The sequence below is a fragment of the Dendrobates tinctorius genome, unplaced genomic scaffold (assembly GCF_039654945.1).
Source record: "Dendrobates tinctorius isolate UK_male_01 unplaced genomic scaffold, ASM3965494v1 ptg000054l, whole genome shotgun sequence".
NCBI classification, from domain to species: Eukaryota; Metazoa; Chordata; class Amphibia; order Anura; family Dendrobatidae; genus Dendrobates; species Dendrobates tinctorius.
Genome location: NW_027361722.1, coordinates 13,272,873 through 13,291,521, shown reverse-complemented (window position 1 = coordinate 13,291,521; position 18,649 = coordinate 13,272,873). Strand labels below are relative to the sequence as shown.

At 48.0% G+C, this 18,649-nt stretch overlaps 1 protein-coding gene across 2 annotated transcripts in view; it reads right to left on the bottom strand.

Annotated features, from left to right (window-relative positions):
* Window positions 1-17,750, bottom strand: part of LOC141091488 (galactosylgalactosylxylosylprotein 3-beta-glucuronosyltransferase 1-like) — a 109,061-nt gene extending 91,311 nt beyond the window's left edge. The window contains exon 1 of one of the 2 annotated variants that reach the window (XM_073577098.1): window positions 17,234-17,750. The gene's annotated coding sequence lies outside the window, so the exon portion shown is untranslated. Of the gene's footprint in view, window positions 1-15,111; window positions 15,231-17,233 lie in introns of those variants that run through there. The other variant, XM_073577099.1, reaches the window with a different exon arrangement.
* Between the last annotated feature and the right edge of the window lie 899 nt (window positions 17,751-18,649).

Genomic DNA, 18,649 nt, shown 5'->3' with positions numbered 1-18,649 from the left:
CACAGCTGAGGATTTGTTACAGTGTATGAATCAACTTTAGTACCATTTTTAAAGATCTAGTAAAATTTGGCTCGGTTTTTACTCGCAGCATGAGGGTAATTGTCACCTACAATCCTGTAATTTGGTGACCGCTGCCTGCAAGCCGAGGATTTAATTTAGAGAAGCGGTGGACTCCAGCACGTACCGATCCCCGCTATTATCTTCGACATCGCTGCTCATTTCCCATCGATTTTCTCTCAACTCCTGCAAATTAGCTGAGAAAGTCTGATAGTATCAGAGTCTAGAAACCGGTCCAACCGGACGCTGAGCTTTGCTGCTATTGCTGTGTTCGGCTTGCTTAGAATTACATTGTAACAAACCCTCAGCTGGAGACTTAAGAGTTTACCGCTCACTGTTCAGACATTGACCTCAGTATGCAGTGAGCTCCCTCTAGTGGCGGCTGAAGGAAGACAACATTTTATCGTTTTACTGGCCGTGCAGAAGGTTTGGATCTGTATCAGCAAAACCATCGTGTATGTTACATGGAGTCATGCTCTAGTCACATCCAGAGCTGCAATCTGCTACAAAGCACAAATTAATAGGAAACGGCTGGAGAAAAACTCCTGTAATGCTCTAGACTTCTGCTGTTCGGGAGTTTAGCCCAGCAGGAAGCAATGAGATATGGAGTCTGCCACCTGAGAGTTAACATGAAAGCAGCAAAACCAATACTCTAGTCACAGCCAGAGCTGCATTCTGTCACTTCCAGTAACTGAAGTGATAGGAAATGTATTTTGCCGCCTGAGAACGAACAGGAAAGTAGCACAGATCATAATATAACTTTGATAACCATATGATCGTGCTGGGGGTAACTTGGCCCCATTAGCTGTGGCCCCCAGGTAAGGGCCATAGAGCCCCAATTATAGGGTCTTGTCAATTGGTCCTAATTTTTAGTACTGAGATATTTTTGCAGAGGTGAAATTTGGTGATTTTCCCTCATGAGTCATCAGCATGTTCCCTGCGGGTCATAATGAGGCTGACGACGCTCATGACTCACGCTTCCTGATGTGCTACCTGCTCGATGTTCATTGTTTGAGATCATGTGGGAGGTAAAGTCCAGACATTGTGTAATGCAAAAAGAGACCCCTGGAGCAATCACACACCCCTCAGTTATTAATAAAGCCTGCCTGGATTTACATAGGCGAGTACAAGAGGATCGCTGCGAGCCGGCCGCCATGAAAATCCTCCACACACATATGGGAGAGAACAGCAGGTGAATATAAAGGGACACAAGAAACACAACGGACATAGGGTATAAAAGAGGCAGCAGCCCATAGTGCGAGAGACACAACACAGACTCCAACACTAGATACAGGGGTCTCACTACATGTGTATATACAGTATATATACATACATATATACAGATACACACACTGCTCAAAAAAATAAAGGGAACACTTAAACAACAGAATATAACTCCAAGTAAACCAAACTTCTGTGAAATCAAACTGTCCACTTAGGAAGCAACAGTGACTGACAATCAATTTCACATGCTGTTCTGCAAATGGAATAGACAACAGATGGAAATTATTGGCAATTATCAAGACCCCCCTCAATAAAGGAGTGGTTCTGCAGGTGGGGACCACAGACCACATCTCAGTGCCAATGCTTTCCGGCTGATGTTTTGGTCACTTTTGAATGTTGGTTGTGCTTTCACACTCGTGGTAGCATGAGACGGACTCTACAACCCACACAAGTGGCTCAGGTAGTGCAGCTCAACCAGGATGGCACATCAATGCGAGCTGTGGCAAGAAGGTTTGCTGTGTCTGTCAGCGCAGTGTCCAGAGGCTGGAGGCGCTACCAGGAGACAGGCCAGTACACCAGGAGATGTGGAGGGGGCCATAGGAGTGCAACAACCCAGCAGTAGGACCGCTACCTCCGTCTGTGCAAGGAGGAACAGGAGGAACACTGTCAGAGCCCTGCAAAATTACCTCCATCAGGCCACAAATGTGCATGTGTCTGCACAAATGGTTAGAAACTGACACCATGAGGATGGTCTGAGGGCCCAACGTCCACAGATGGGGGTTGTGCTCACAGCCCAACACCATGCAGGATGCTTGGGATTTGCCACAGAACACCAGGATTGGCAAATTCGCCACTGGCGCACTGTGCTCTTCACAGATGAAAGCGGGTTCACATTGAGCACATGTGACAGAGTCTGGAGACGCCATGGAGAGCGATCTGCTGCCTGCAACATCCTTCAGCATGACCGGTTTGGCAGTGGGTCAGTAATGGTGTGTGGTGGCATTTCTTTGGAGGGCCGCACGGGGGTTGTGCTCACAGCCCAACACGATCTGTGGATGTCGGGCACTCAGACCATCCTTATGGAGTCGGTTTCCAACCGTTTGTGCAGACACATGCACATTTGTGACCTGCTGGAAGTCATTTTGCAGGGCTCTGGCAGTGCTCCTCCTGTTCCTCCTTGCAGAAAGGCGGAGGTAGCGATCCTGCTGCCCTCCTACGTCCCCCTCCGTGACTCCTGGTGTACTGGCCTGTCTCATGGTAGCGCCTCCAGCCTCTGGACACTACGCTGACAGACACAGCAAACCTTCTTGCCGCAGGTCACATTGATGTGCCATCCTGGATGAGCTGCACTACCTGAGCCACTTGTGTGGGTTGTAGAGTCCATCTCATGCTGCCATGAGTGTGAAACCACAACCAACATTCAAAAGTGACCAAAACATCAGCCAGAAAGCATTGGCACTGAGATGTGGTCTGTGGTCCCCACCTGCAGAACCACTCCTTTATTGAGGGTGTCTTGATAATTGCCAATAATTTCCATCTGTTGTTTATTCCATTTGCAGAACAGCATGTGAAATTGATTGTCAGTCAGTGTTGCTTCCTAAGTGGACAGTTTGATTTCACAGAAGTTTGATTTACTTGAAGTTATATTCTGTTGTTTAAGTGTCCCCTTTATTTTTTTGAGCAGTGTATATGTCCTACATATATTATACTGTATAAAGAGCTCAGTCACTTTACTCACCCTGAGTTACATCCTGTATTATACTCCAGAGCTGCACTTACTATTCTGCTGGTGCAGTCACTGTGTACATACATTACATTACTGATCCTGAGTTACATCCTTTATTATACTCCAGAGCTGCACTCACTATTCTGCTGGTGCAGTCACTGTGTACATACATTACATTGACTGATCCTGAGTTACCTCCTGTATTATACTCCAGAGCTGCACTCACTATTCTGCTTGTGCAGTCACTGTGTACATACATTACATTACTGATCCTGAGTTACATCCTGTATTATACCCCAGAGCTGCACTCACTATTCTGCTGGTGCAGTCACTGTGTACATACATTACATTACTAATCCTGAGTTACATCCTGTATTATACTCCAGAGCTGCACTCACTATTCTGCTGGTGCAGTCACTGTGTACATACATTACATTACTGATCCTGAGTTACATCCTGTATTATACTCCAGAGCTGCACTCACTATTCTGCTGGCGCAATCACTGTGTACATACATTACATTACTAATCCTGAGTTACATCCTGTATTATACTCCAGAGCTGCACTCACTATTCTGATGGCGCAGTCAGTTACATCCTGTATATTCTCCATCATCCCTCATCCTTCAAACATGCCTCAATCACACCTATACTCAAAAAGCCCTCCCTCGACCCATCCTCTGTGTCTATCGCCCGATATCTCTTCTCCCTTACGCCTCAAAACTACTGGAACAGCATGTCCATCTTGAACTCTCCTCCCACCTCTCCTCCTGTTCCTCTTTGACCGGTTACATTCTGGCTTCTGACTGCATCACTCAACTGAATCTGTCCTAACTAAAGTCACTAACGACTTACTAACTGCCAAGAGCAAGCGACGCTACTCTGTCCTCCTTCTCCTGGACCTGTCCTCTGCCTTCGACACCGTAGACCAGTCCCTCCTGCTACAGACTCTCTCATCTCTTGGCATCACAGATTGGCCCTATCCTGGATCTCATCATACCTAACAGACCGGACATTCACTGTCTCCCTCTCACACCACCTCCTCACCTCACCCCGTCTGTCGGTGTTCCCAAGGCTCTGTCCTAGGACCCCTACTCTTCTCCATCTACACCTTTGGCCTGGGACAGCTCATAGAATCCCACGGTTTGCAGTATCACCTCTACGCCGATAACACGCAGATCTACCTATCTGGACCCAACCTCACCTCCTTACTGACTGACATCCCACAATGTCTGTCTGCTATCTCAGCCATGTTTTCTGCTCGCTTTCTCAAACTGAACATGGACTAAACAGAATTCATCATCTTTCCCCCATCTCACTCTACCCCTCCACCCGACCTATCCATCAATGTCAATGGCTGCTCTCTTTCGCCAGTCCCGCACGCTCGGTGCCTTGGGGTGATCCTCGACTCTGCACTCTCTTTCAAACCACATATCCAAGCCCTCGCCTCCTCCTGCCGTCTCAAACTCAAAAATATTTCCCGGATCCATGCATTCCTCAACCATGAAACCACAAAGACACTAGTGCACGCCCTTATCATCTCCCGCCTCGACTACTGCAACCTCCTACTCTGTGGCTTCCCCTCCAACACTCTGGCAACACTCCAATACATCCTACACTCTGCTGCCCAACTAATCCACCTGTCCCCCCGCTATTCCCCAGCCTCTCCTCTCTGCCAAGCCCTTCATTGGCTTCCTATCATCCAGAGGCTATAGTTCGAAACCCTAACCATGACATACAAAGCCATCCACAACCTGTCTCCATACATCTGTGACATGGTCTCCAGGTACCTACCCACACGCAACCTTCGATCATCTCAAGATCTTCTTCTCTACTCTCCCCTTATCTCTTCTTCCCACAACCGCATACAAGACTTCTCCTGTGCTTCCCCCCTACTCTGGAACTCCCTACCCCAACACATCAGACTTTCGCCTACCATGGAAACCTTCAAGAAGAACCTGAAGACTCACCTGTTCCGACAAGCCTACAACCTGCAGTGATCCTCAGTCTGCTGAACCACTGCACGACCAGCTCTACCCTCTCCTACTGTATCCTCACCCATCCCTGTAGACTGTGAGCCCTCGCGGGCAGGGTCCCCTCTCCTTCTGTACTTGTGTGTGAGTCTTGTATCTTATTGTACTTGTCTATATTTGCCCCTTTTCACATGTAAAGCGCCATGGAATAAATGGCGCTATAAAAATGTATTATAATAATTATATTCTGCAGAGCTGCGCTCTGTGCTTTACTGTATGCAGAATAAACCCTGATTCTTTACACTGCAGGCTGGAATAAAATTCAAAAAAATATTACTTACAAAAAGTTTCTTCTTTTCTGACCTCACAGAGAATCGCTTATATTTACAGACGCTCCTTTCCGATCTTTGGGGGGGGGGATTATAGAATCCACTGACAGATGCGGCACATTGTTTTTTGGGGTGCGGAGTGCTTTGTGTTCCACCAGAGGGCGCTGTACGTGACATTCATTCTGCTGCCCATGGAAAGGTCGCTGCCTAAAAATCACTTTCCCAGTTTGGCAGCGATGAATGAGGCTCTGTCGGACTCTTGGCCCCTGGGTCTGGAGGCTGTCGATTTTCATGTGTTGGTGGAGGCATGCGGGCACTTTTCACATTGAGGAATTTCTTAAAGTGACCGCTCCAACAAAATCAGCTGCTTTATTTAATTTCTATATTATTATAATAAAATGTGCTAATCTTTGAATTATTGATTGTAATATTTTTTTAAGTCTGCCTGTCCCTTTAAGGGAATGGCTTGATGTGGGAAGGGACGTCGGCCCGGCGCCTGTGGGCAGCAGCTTGTGACAGGTGGCCCATTATATACCAGAAGACCCTCCATGTGCCAGGGGAAATACACGGCCATAAGCGCGCAGCTTTCCTGGCATCGAGCAGCGGAATATCGGCATTACACTTCCAGGGACATGAAATATTAACCATGGTGGGCAGCGAGTTAATTGCTTGTGTACCCGACCAGATTATTAAATCTCCCCAAAAGCCAAGACCCCCAGTACAGCTGCAGAATAATGAAGAGACACAATCCAGACACCCTTCACCAGACCTAATGTCTCACAGCTGGGGGTTTGTTGCAATGCATCAGTGCAGGCATTGCGAGATGAAATAGCAAATGCTGAACCCCAAACTGAAAGCTGATAACTGCACAGATACATTGTAGCAACCAACATACAGCATCCCAGAGCTCAGCTACTCTGGTACAAAGCTCAGCTGCAGCCAGGTAGCAGGATCAGGTAGACAGATCATTTAGTGGGATCAGGTAGCGGATCATTTAGTGGGATCAGGCAGTGGGGTCAGGTAGCGGATCATTTAACGGGATCAAGTAGCGGGGCCAGGTAGCGGAGTCAGGTGGCGGGATGAGGTAGCAGGGTCAGGTAGAGGGGTCAGGTAGAGGGGTCAGGCAGCGGATCATTTAACGGGATCAGGTAGTGGGGTCAGGTGGCAGGGTCAGGCGGCGGGATGAGGTAGCAGGGTCAGGTAGAGGGGTCGGGTAGAGGGGTCAGGCGGTGGGATGAGGTAGCGGGGTCAGGCGGTGGGATGAGGTAGCGGGGTCAGGCAGCGGGGTCGGGTAGCGGGGTCAGGCAGTAATACACATTTCACTCATTCTTAACAATCTGAACACTTCAGATTATTGATTGCTGACTGCGGAATCTTCCATGTGTCTGACAGCGAGATGTTAACAGTCCGCGGAGCAACGATCAATGAGATCATGTAATGAGAGAAGAGAATTACCGATTGGGTAGATATAACGATTGGTGCTTAGAATGAATCATTCTAACAGCTTATTATTAACATATTTATCTATTATCATCTATCTATTATCTATCCATCTATTATCTATCCATTATCTATTATTTGTCTACCGTAGCTTTATTTCTCATGTTGGCTTACACAGCATTATCTTGGGTTCTGATTTTATGTACAGAATTTATTTCCATTTTACGTTCCGTTTTGAGACGACAGAAGCAAAAATAAAATGTTCCAGTTACAAGATCCTTTCTTTTGGATTTGGACTGACGTCCTGATTGTCGTCCATCTGCCTCCTTTCTATTTGCCATACATTTTTGTATGTCTGCATAACTTTTGTTTTTTTCTGGCCAAATAATCTGCATCTGGACCTGTATTTTTGGTTTATCGTTGAAGTCTATGGGAACAGGATGATAATGGATCATCAGTTGTGTCTCACAATCTTCATTCGCCATCAGTCTCTGGAGTGTGGGAGAAAACCCGAGAACCCGGAGGAAACCCGGGGAGAACATACAGACGCCTCACAGATGTTGTCCTTGGTGGGATTTGAGTCCAGGCCCCCAGCCTCCCTCCGTCCATCCATCATGACAAGTCTTGGACAGATGGTAGAAATGTCCGGCCAGGATGGAGGCCGCCTCCACCACATGCATGCATTTCTTTGGGGAAGAATTATTAGTAATGAAAATCCTTTTCCAGGGTCCTGAAGACACGAGAAGGAACAAATATTCCCATTCTGCTAACGGAGGAGGTAGAGGAAGAACCCCAAATAAGAATGGCGCCCACCAACCCTCGACTATAATGCATATAAAAAACGCAAACGTCACTAATCCTGGAGTCATCTGCTTCAGTTTATCCCTTTAAGGGTACCATCATTTCTCTCCAGGCATGACATGAACAGATACTGATGATGGAGGCGACGGGCGGTCACCAGATACTGATGATGAAGGTGACGGGTGGTCACCAGATACTGATGACGGAGGGGACAGGCGGTCACCAGATACTGATGATGAAGGTGACGGACGGTCACCAGATACTGATGATGAAGGTGACGGGTGGTCACCAGATACTGATGACGGAGGGGACAGGCGGTCACCAGATACTGATGATGAAGGTGACGGACGGTCACCAGATACTGATGATGAAGGTGACGGACGGTCACCAGATACTGATGATGGAGGCGACAGGCGGTCACCAGATACTGATGATGGAGGCCACAGGCGGTCACCAGATACTGATGATGGAGGAGACGGGCAGTCAACAGATACTGATGATGGAGGAGATGGGCAGTCACCAGATACTGATGATGGAGGAGATGGGCGGTCATCAGATACTGATGATGGAGGCGACGGGCGGTCACCAGATACTGATGATGGAGGGGACAGGCGGTCACCAGATACTGATGATGGAGGCGACGGGCGGTCACCAGATACTGATGATGGATGGGACAGGCGGTCATCAGATACGGATGATGGAGGTGACGGGTGGTCACCAGATACTGATGATGAAGGCAACAAGCGGTCACCAGACACTGATGATGAAGGTGACGGGTGGTCACCAGATACTGATGACGGAGGGGACAGGCGTGATGATGAAGGTGACGGGCGGTCACCAGATACTGATGATGAAGGTGACGGGTGGTCACCAGATACTGATGATGGAGGGGACAGGCGGTCACCAGATACTGATGATGGAGGCGACGGGCGGTCACCAGATACTGATGATGGATGGGACAGGCGGTCATCAGATACTGATGATGGAGGTGACGGGTGGTCATCAGATACGGATGATGGAGGTGACGGGTGGTCACCAGATACTGATGATGAAGGCAACAAGCGGTCACCAGACACTGATGATGAAGGTGACGGGTGGTCACCAGATACTGATGACGGAGGGGACAGGCGTGATGATGAAGGTGACGGGCGGTCACCAGATACTGATGATGGAGGAGACGGGCGGTCACCAGATACTGATGATGGAGGTGACGGGTGGTCACCAGATACTGATGATGGAGGAGACGGGCGGTCACCAGATACTGATGATGGAGGTGACGGGTGGTCACCAGATACTGATGAGTTTTAGGCTGTGGGCACACGTAGCGTTTTAAAACGCTCACTAAAAACCGGACTCCTTCCCAGAAATCGTGCGTTTTTTTCCGCGCGATTTCACCGCGATCATGATCGCGATTTTGACGCGATTTTCGCGTGCGATATTCAAGCACTTTCCAAGCGATTTTAAGCATCGCTTGGAAAGTGATTGACAGGTTGGTCACACTCGTCAAACATAGTGTTTGACAAGTGTGACCAGGTTTTTACTATTGAGGCTGCCTATGCGGCATCAATAGTAAAAGATAGGATGTTAAAATGCTAAAAAAAATAAAAAAAATCGGGGTATATTTACCTTCCGGCGTCCCGCGCTGCATTCCCGGGCCACAGCGTTGCCAGTAATGCCTTGCGAGACCTGTGATGACGTAGTCTCGCGTTGCTATAGCGATCTCGCGAGACCGCTAGAGTCACGCGAGACTACGTCATTACAGGGCCTTGCCGCAAGGCATTACTGGCAACGCTGAGGCCGGGAATGCAGAGCGTGACGCCGGAAGGTAAATATACCCCGATTTTTTATTTTTTATTCTTTTTTTTACAGGGGTATGGTACCCAGGGCCTGGAGGACAGTCTCCTCTCCTCCACACCGTGGGTACCAACCGCACATGAGACACTTAACTTCCCGCATGGTGGGCATAGCCACATGCGGGAAGTAAGCGATTCTCATGCATTCCTATGGGTGCGGAATCGCGGCAATTCTTTGCGATTCCGCCGCGGAAAAAAGCGCAGCATTAGCACAGCATGTGCGGAATGCCATAGGAATGCATGGGGTGCGTTCTGTACACGATTTTTAAGCGTTTTCGCCAGGGCTGTGGAGTCGGTAAGCCAAACCTGCGACTCCGACTCCGACTCCTCAATTTCCCTTACACCGACTCCGACTCCAACTCCGACTCCGACTCCACGACTCCGACCCCCACACATATTGCTTATATTTAAGTGAAAAATTTATTGTAGTACAATGTGAACCTCAGACATTTAATCATTTTTATGATCCAATAATCAAGATATTTAGATAGAACAGAATATATATTGGTGTACTACCCGGTTTTCATTCTTTTTGGTACAGATACGATATGGATAGACAGATATGGATAAATGGATATATAGATAGAGCAGATTTCTAATCTGCTTTTGCTATTGAAAACATTATCTATGAGCTCAAAAACCTTTCAGGTGATGCAGTTTTTTTAAAAAGATGATCTGCTTTTGCAGCTGAAAAACGTATCCTCAAAAAACACAGGAAAAACGCTGTGTGTGAATGTAGCCTTAGATCAGGAATATAACAGCCATTTATAGGACATTTCATAACTTTCCCAAACTCCTATGAAAAAATATTCAGCACATCCTGCATTGAACTACTGTACTCAATTTATTATATATTTTAGGAGTCGGAGTCGGTCCATTTTATACCGACTCCAACTCCGACTCCACCAAAATGAGCACCGACTCCGACTCCGACCCCACAGCCCTGGTTTTCGCAGCGTTTTCGCGCCGAAAATCGCGGCAAAAACGCTTAAAAATCGCTACGTGTGCACACAGCCTTACATTTCTATTTTGTTCAATTACTTTGCATTTTTCAAATACTAAAAATAAACGAATATTTCTACTTTTTAAAGGGAATCTGTCACCTGAATTTGGCATGCTATTTAAATGACTTCTGTCCGGTCCGATGGGCGGTGTTTCCTATCCATTCCTCCTCCCCATCCTTGGCTGCCGTCCGCAATATTTTCTGGAATTTGAGTAGGTGTACGCCATAGTTCGCGTGTGCGCAATGCAATCTTGCCTCGCGCACGCACAGTATGCTTTGCCCAACTGCGGGCAAAGCCTAAAAACATTACTGCGCATGCGCCGGTTAACTATGTCCCTGAACACAGCTAAATACTTCCGGGACACAGTTAACCAGCGCATTGGCAGTAATGCTTTTAGGCTTTGCCCGCAGTTGGGCAAAGCATACTGCGTGTGCGCGAGGCAAGATTGCATTGCGCACGCGCGGACTATGGCGTACACCTACTCAAATTCCAGAAAATATTGCGGACGGCAGCCAAGGATGGGGAGGAGGAATTGATAGGAAGCACCGCCCATCAGACCAGACAGAAGTCATTTAAATAGCCCGCCAAATTCAGGTGACAGATTCCCTTTAAAGCATTAACAATCATTTTATTTCTATAGCACCAACATATTCCACAGCACTTTACAAAGCTTCTTACTTTGTAGCATTTTTTTCCACATTTTTGCACACTACTATACATGAGTAGAACATGAGGATAAATCGCGAGGAGACAGAATCTGTGCGGATATTTCTCGGCTTTATATTAGATGACAGATGAAGAGTCCTTAGTGGCTATAAAGCTGAATACTAATGTAAAAGAAATCAGAAATGGTGAAAAAGGCCCAAATGTATGATGTTCTTTCCTGTCTGTCTGTTTGACATCTATGTATCTCTATATACACTCCAACATTGTGATTACAACATCAAGCAGGAAAAGACTATGAGAAGTATAATTCATGTGCAGAAATCCCGGCACTTCCTCGGCTGCTATCACTGAGGTTATTAATGGTCACCTGAGGAAGGTTCTGCCACTGAATGCACTTGGTTAAATCATCAAGATCCACTGCTGGCAGCTCCTGTGTAATCACCAACCAATGACAAGTCCAGAGACGCTTCAGCCATAAGAGCAGGTTAAGGCACACAGGTGCCTCACAGTATCACGAGTAACATAAGGCACTGTCTTGTTTAAAAACAGCTCCTGGGACACTTTGGAGGAATGGCCATATCATTTCTAGACAAAGACCTCATATCCAGCCTATATTACCGGGAGAGACAAACAGACCTCACATCCAGCCTATATTACTAGGATCTATCATCTATATATATCTATTATCTATCATATATATATATTATATGTCTATCATCTATTATCTATCTCTCTCTGTCTACAAGTATCTGTCCGTCTATTTATTTCTTATCATCTATCTTTCTATATATTATGTATCTTTATCTATATATCCCAGTTGTATCTTTCTCTCCTTTTATTCTTCATCTCTGTACACAGAATATTTCTGTCGTCTACGAGGCTGACAGTCTAATCTCGTTATGTCTCACAGATTGGTGACAATTTCCTATGATGACATATCACCCAGTTAATATTTTTGTTTTGTAGAACAAATCTTTGATCCTGGAAGAATCCCACAAATTCAGGACCCCGGAGGTGACCACTTACCCTCCATCAGTGACGTAACTACAAAGTTATGGGCCACGGTGCGAACTTTCAAATGGGCCCCCCATACCAAAATACACTTACATCTCCGCTCCATACAACTTGTACACGCACATCTCCACTACGTACACCTCGTACACACGCGGCTCCGCTCCGTACACCTCGTACACACACGACTCCTCTCCGTACACCTTGTACACACACGGCTGCGCTCCGTACACTTCGTACACACACGGCTGCGCTCCGTACATCTTGTACACATGCGGCTCTGCTCTGTACACCTCGTACACACGCGGCCCTGCTCTGTACACCTCGTACACATGCGGCTCTGCTCTGTACACTTAGTACACACACGGCTGCGCTCCGTACACTTCGTACACACACGGTTCCTCTCCGTACACCTCGTACACACACGGCTCCGCTCCGTACACTTACTACACACATGGCTGCGCTCCGTACACCTCGTACACACACGACTCCTCTCCGTACACTTCGTACACACACGGTTCCTCTCTGTACACCTCTTACACACACGGCAGCGCTCCATACACTTCGTACACTCACGGTTCCTCTCCGTACACCTCGTAGACACACGGCTGCGCTCCGTACACACACGGTTCCTCTCCGTACACCTCGTACACACACGGCTGCGCTCCGTACACCTCGTACACACACGGCTCCGCTCCGTACACTTCGTACACACACGGTTCCTCTCCGTACACCTCGTACACACACGGCTGCGCTCCGTACACACACGGTTCCTCTCCGTACACCTCGTACACACACGGCTGCGCTCCGTACACTTCGTACACACACGGCTGCGCTCCGTACACTTCGTACACACACGGCTGCGCTCCGTACACTTCGTACACACACGGCTGCGCTCCGTACATCTTGTACACACGCGGCTCTGCTCTGTACACCTCGTACACACGCGGCCCTGCTCTGTACACCTCGTACACACGCGGCCCTGCTCTGTACACCTCGTACACATGCGGCTCTGCTCTGTACACTTAGTACACACGCGGCTGCGCTCCGTACACTTCGTACACACACGGTTCCTCTCCGTACACCTCGTACACACACGGCTCCGCTCCGTACACCTCGTACACGCACGGCTCTGCTCTGTACACCTCGTACACACACGGCTCCGCTCCGTACACCTTGCACACACGCAGCTCTGTTCTGTACACCTCGTACACACATGGCTCTGCTACATCCACCCTGTAAAGCCCTCCTGACCCCACACATAAACTTACCCTCATCCAGCACCATGGCAACCAGCACAGCAGAATCCTGCATACACCGAGGCCCCTGATCATGTAACCACTGACTCCTCCCCTCCTGTGACCTCATCACAGGTCCTGTGTGCACAGAACAGCCATCGCGCACTCCTGAATGTGCGCCTTCCACCTTCTAGCCTGCCTGGCAGCCAATCAAAGCACGGAGCTGCAGAGCCAATGAGCGGCTGCAGCTCCCAGAGGCTGCTACTCCACTGACACGCCCACTACACAGCTCACCTTGGAAGTCCAACTCGCGAGCGGGCCCCTAAGCACTCCGGGCCCCGTCACAGCTGCGACCGGTGAGACCGCGGTAGTTACGTCCCTGCCCTCCATATTTCTGTCTGATCTCCGTACATAACTGGCAGAATTCTCATCGTCACACAATAAGCGGAAAAAGAATGGACCTACCTGTGACAAAACATTTTTGTATGCCTGATCACAGCACCATGGATATGAAATTACTTGTATTAAAAGGTAACTTCACATCTCAGAGAAACAGAAGAGTCTGGGAGTACAAACTCATGACGACCTTTGACACTCTCAATGCAGGAATCAATGTGTCACATGGATTTATGTCTTATTACATTAATTAAGGAATTTGCCCCTCACACCTTATGGGGGCATCACAACACAGAACCAGACCCCAATCAGAGGACAATAAAACATTCACACTCCTTATCTATGAACTGTTCCAATATTTGTGACCACAACTGTTTATCCCTCTCCCATAATGATAGTTCGGCTTCATGTCACTTGTCTATTGCATTATTTCTTTCTGTGCTGTGTATAAATATGTGATTCTTCAGATGTTGTATTAGTCTATGCCTGATGAAGAGACCTGAGTAGTCTCGAAAGCTGCAATGTGTTACCATCTTCTCAGTTAGCCATTAAAAGGGATCAACCACTGAAGACTCTCAATTCTGAATATTTTCCTTGGCAGAATATGGGAATTGTCCGGGATACACAGTGTAAAATGCAGAGGATTTCACTAAATACAAGGAGTATATACAATGGTTATCAATCATCCATGGTGGGAATTGTTACACTGCGCTCTTCTACTTAGGTTATAGGAGAAGCCCCTAAAGGTGGGCACACAATGTCCAGGACTGCTCCTCACCTTCCTACACGGATACTTTATAAATCCCACGCCATTTCAGCTGCAGCTCTCATTAAAGGCCAATTCCCCTTACAAAAAAAAGGCATAAAGTAGAGTAAAAAAAAAAATAGTAACGAAACCCAGTAAATTCTTTCTGAGCTCAGTACTTTGCATTAGTTTGGATCAAATATTATGGTGGAAGATTGTGGTGCACTCGGTCCAAATGTCGAGGTGGGAAGGGGCCTGAGACCCCAGGACCAGGGCTGGAGACATTCTCCGCACATTCCGCTTCTTGGCGATACAAGTTTCTTTATTTCTTGCAAACCAACAAAATTAAATGTGACTTTTATATGTGCAACAAAGTAAGGATGTTTCCACCCCCCTGGGGTCTTCATCACAATGTCGCTGCAAATCAAGAAGACAGAATAAGTGAATAATATAATGATCACAGGGCATCACTCAGCAATATGTGTCCGATATCCCATAGGAATCAGTGGTGTAATCGAGGTGCGGTACAGACGGACAATATATACAAGCAGAAACAGCAGAAATGGAAAAGCAAAAAATCAAAGAAAAATAAACAAACTTGGATACAATTCAGCAAAATAAATACAACAGATAAAGTCAGAGACATCACCTGATAAAGGCTATTAGCCCGAGGATCCAACTGGAATATGACACAGAGTCATAACGCCGCCATGTGCATATATATAGCAAATAGAGCGAGATCGTAGTATCCAACCGGTGTCAGGTTGTGGGATTACACAACAATGAGGGTAAATATATGGAGAAAGCCGACGGTGGGAGATGGGGAGGAGAAGAACTGGAGCCGCCAACTGGGAGTAATGAGCCTCTATGCCTCCCAGTATGAGCCTCTATGCCTCCCTAGTGAGCCTCTATGCCTCCCAGTATGAGCCTCTATGCCTCCCTAGTGAGCCTCTATGCCTCCCAGTATGAGCCTCTATGCCTCCCAGTATGAGCCTCTATGCCTCCCAGTATGAGCCTCTATGCCTCCCAGTATGAGCCTCTATGCCTCCCTAGTGAGCCTCGATGCTCCTACTCGATACATTTCCCATACACTGTCATTTCTTTACAGCAGTGGCTCCAGTTCTTCTCCTCCCCATCTCCCACCGTCGGCTTTCTCCATATATTTACCCTCATTGTTGTGTAATCCCACAACCTGACACCGGTTGGATACTACGATCTCGCTCTATTTGCTATATATATATGCACATGGCGGCGTTATGACTGTCATATTCCAGTTGGATCCTCGGGTTAATAGCCTTTATCAGGCGATGTCTCTGACTTTATTATCTGTTGTATTTATTTTGTTCATGTTTTCTTTGATTTTTTGCTTTTCCATTTCTGCTGTTTCTGCTTGTATATATTGTCCGTCTGTACCGCACCTCGATTACACCTCTGATTCCTATGGGATATCGGACACATATTGCTGATTGATGCCCTGTGATCATTATATTATTCACTTCTTCTGTCTTCTTGATTTGCAGCGACATTGTGATGAAGACCCCAGGGGGGTGGAAACGTCCTTACTTTGTCGCACATATAAAAGTCACATTTAATTTTGTTGGTTTTCAGGAAATAAAGAAACTTGTATCACCAAGAAGCGGAATGTGCGGAGAATGTCTCCAGCTCTGGAACAAATATCATAAGATGCACCTAGAGGAGAAGTTGTCACCTGCGGGATCAGGGTTGTCAGACATCGGTCCTGCAGCCATCAATGTAACATCTGACCTTTATCCCCCCTCGCTCTGTATATAGTGGAAGAAAAAAGACTGAGGACCCCCATGTAAATCTTTAAGTGGTGGGAGGGGGGAAAAAAATTATTATTGGAAGATAATCTATTTTATAGGTGCTACTAAGGGGTGTAAAGAGATAAAACCTGACCCCTAAGGTATACAGTATATCACTACTGCATGCAAATGATCCCATATGCAAAAGCATTTTGCACACATTCCTAGACATATTCATGAGAAACATCGCTACTGCCCGCAGATGGATTTTGCTCTTGTTTTACCCCCAGGCTGTAAATTTTGCACTTTAAAAAAAAAAAAAAAAAAAATTATATATTATATATATATAAAATAAAATATAGAAATAAAATAATATAATATATTAAATAAAATATATAATAACATAATAAATATAATAAAATAATAATAAAATATAGAATATTATAATAAATAAAATAAAAATAAATTAAAAAAATAAAAAGTATTTCCCTTTGGACAACAATACCCAACCGTTCGTTGACTTTGTAGTTGGCAACAAAAGCCACAGCAATCTGCAAAGGTGGAATTGCTACACGAAGGGCGCGCGCTGTCTCTTTAAGAAGAATTTACAATATGAAATGCTATGAAGTGATATTAGTGGTCACCAATATAATGAGAAATAAAGTCACATGACTTTAGGTAACAAAAAAAAAAATAAAGGTACCATTTAACCCTCTAATGCCAATTAGGTAAAAAATTCTTCCCATCTACCCCCCAATAAGGGGCATCACATCCTTTCCTGATCCCCATTATCTCCATGATGCAATGACTTAGATTGAGGGTCTCCTTGGCAGAAGAGCTGACAATCACCAAGGGCACAGCTGGATGGAGCCAGAGGGGGCGCCATTGAGTCACTCTGCCTCCTCCAGGGTCTCCAGAGGACTAGGAAGGCAAAATGAACGATAGCCTTTGCCCCCCACCCAGCAAACCCCCAAACTGAAGGAGAGTATGAAGGGGTGCAGCACGTACCTGGCTGAAGGAGGCTGCTTCATTGTGTCCAGCCCGGTGGAAGGTGCGGAGACCCCCTGACTGCTCCCCTGCAGGTGGTCGGGGGGCTCCTACACTGGGGGGATGGCAGCCCCGGGTGCATGCAGCATTCTGCCCGTCTCTAGACGCAGGTTTCCAAGCCTCAGTCCACACAATGCAGCTGACAGGCGGGGAGGACCCCTGTTATCACTGCGCCCCCCGAGCTCCTCTGATCACTGCGCGAGAAAATGGCAAAGCCGAGAAAATAAGGAGGCAGCTGCGGTGCGGTGCGGATCGGTGCGGTGCGGATCGGTGCGTCCTCCCCGGCTCGTGTCACGCCGGAGTCTGGGGACGAGGCACTGCCGGCATTTAAATCTGAATGGCGGGGAGGTCTGTACGGGAGACCGGGAGCAGCGGCCGCTGATTGGCTGCGGGAGAGGCAGCAGTGAGAGACGCGGCTACACCGGCTACCGCCGAAAAGTCAGGGGCTCATCCCCCCCTCGTCTCCTCCAGGCATCGGGCTGAAGAATGGTCAAAGTCGGAATGGATGAAAAGCGTTCATCACAGCCGCCTGCAGAAGTCACTGCAACCACATCCCCGCCAGCTGCTGCTCCAACCCAAAGCATCTTATCCAGGACCAGCAGGAGGAGGAGAGGGAGCAGAGCAGGCAGGAGGAGGAGAGGGTGCAGAGGAGGCGAGGGAGCAGAGCAGGAGGAGGAGGAGAGAGGAGAGGGAGCAGAGCAGGCAGGAGGAGAGAGTGCAGAGCAGGCAGGAGGAGGAGAGGGAGCAGAGCAGGAGAGAGGAGAGAGTGCAGAGCAGGCAGGAGGAGGAGAGGGAGCAGAGCAGGCAGGAGGAGGAGAGGGTGCAGAGGAGGCAGGAGGAGAGGGAGCAGAGCAGGCAGGAGGAGGAGAGGGAGCAGAGCAGGAGAGAGGAGAGGGAGCAGAGCAGGAGGAGGAGGAGAGAGGAGAGGGAGCAGAGCAGGAGAGGGAGCAGAGAGTGCAGAGCAGGCAGGAGGAGGAGAGGGAGCAGAGCAGGCAGGAGGAGGAGAGGGTGCAGAGGAGGCAGGAGGAGAGGGAGCAGGAGGAGGAGGAGAGAGGAGAGGGAGCAGAGCAGGCAGGAGGAGGAGAGAGGAGAGGGAGCAGAGCAGGCAGGAGGAGAGAGTGCAGAGCAGGCAGGAGGAGGAGAGGGAGCAGAGCAGGAGAGAGGAGAGGGAGCAGAGCAGGCAGGAGGAGAGAGGAGAGGGAGCAGAGCAGGCAGGAGGAGAGAGGAGAGAGAGCAGAGCAGGAGGAGGAGAGAGGAGAGAGAGCAGAGCAGGCAGGAGGAGGAGGAGAGGGAGCAGAGCAGGCAGGAGGAGAGAGGAGAGGGAGCAGAGCAGGAGAGGGAGCAGAGAGTGCAGAGCAGGCAGGAGGAGGAGAGGGA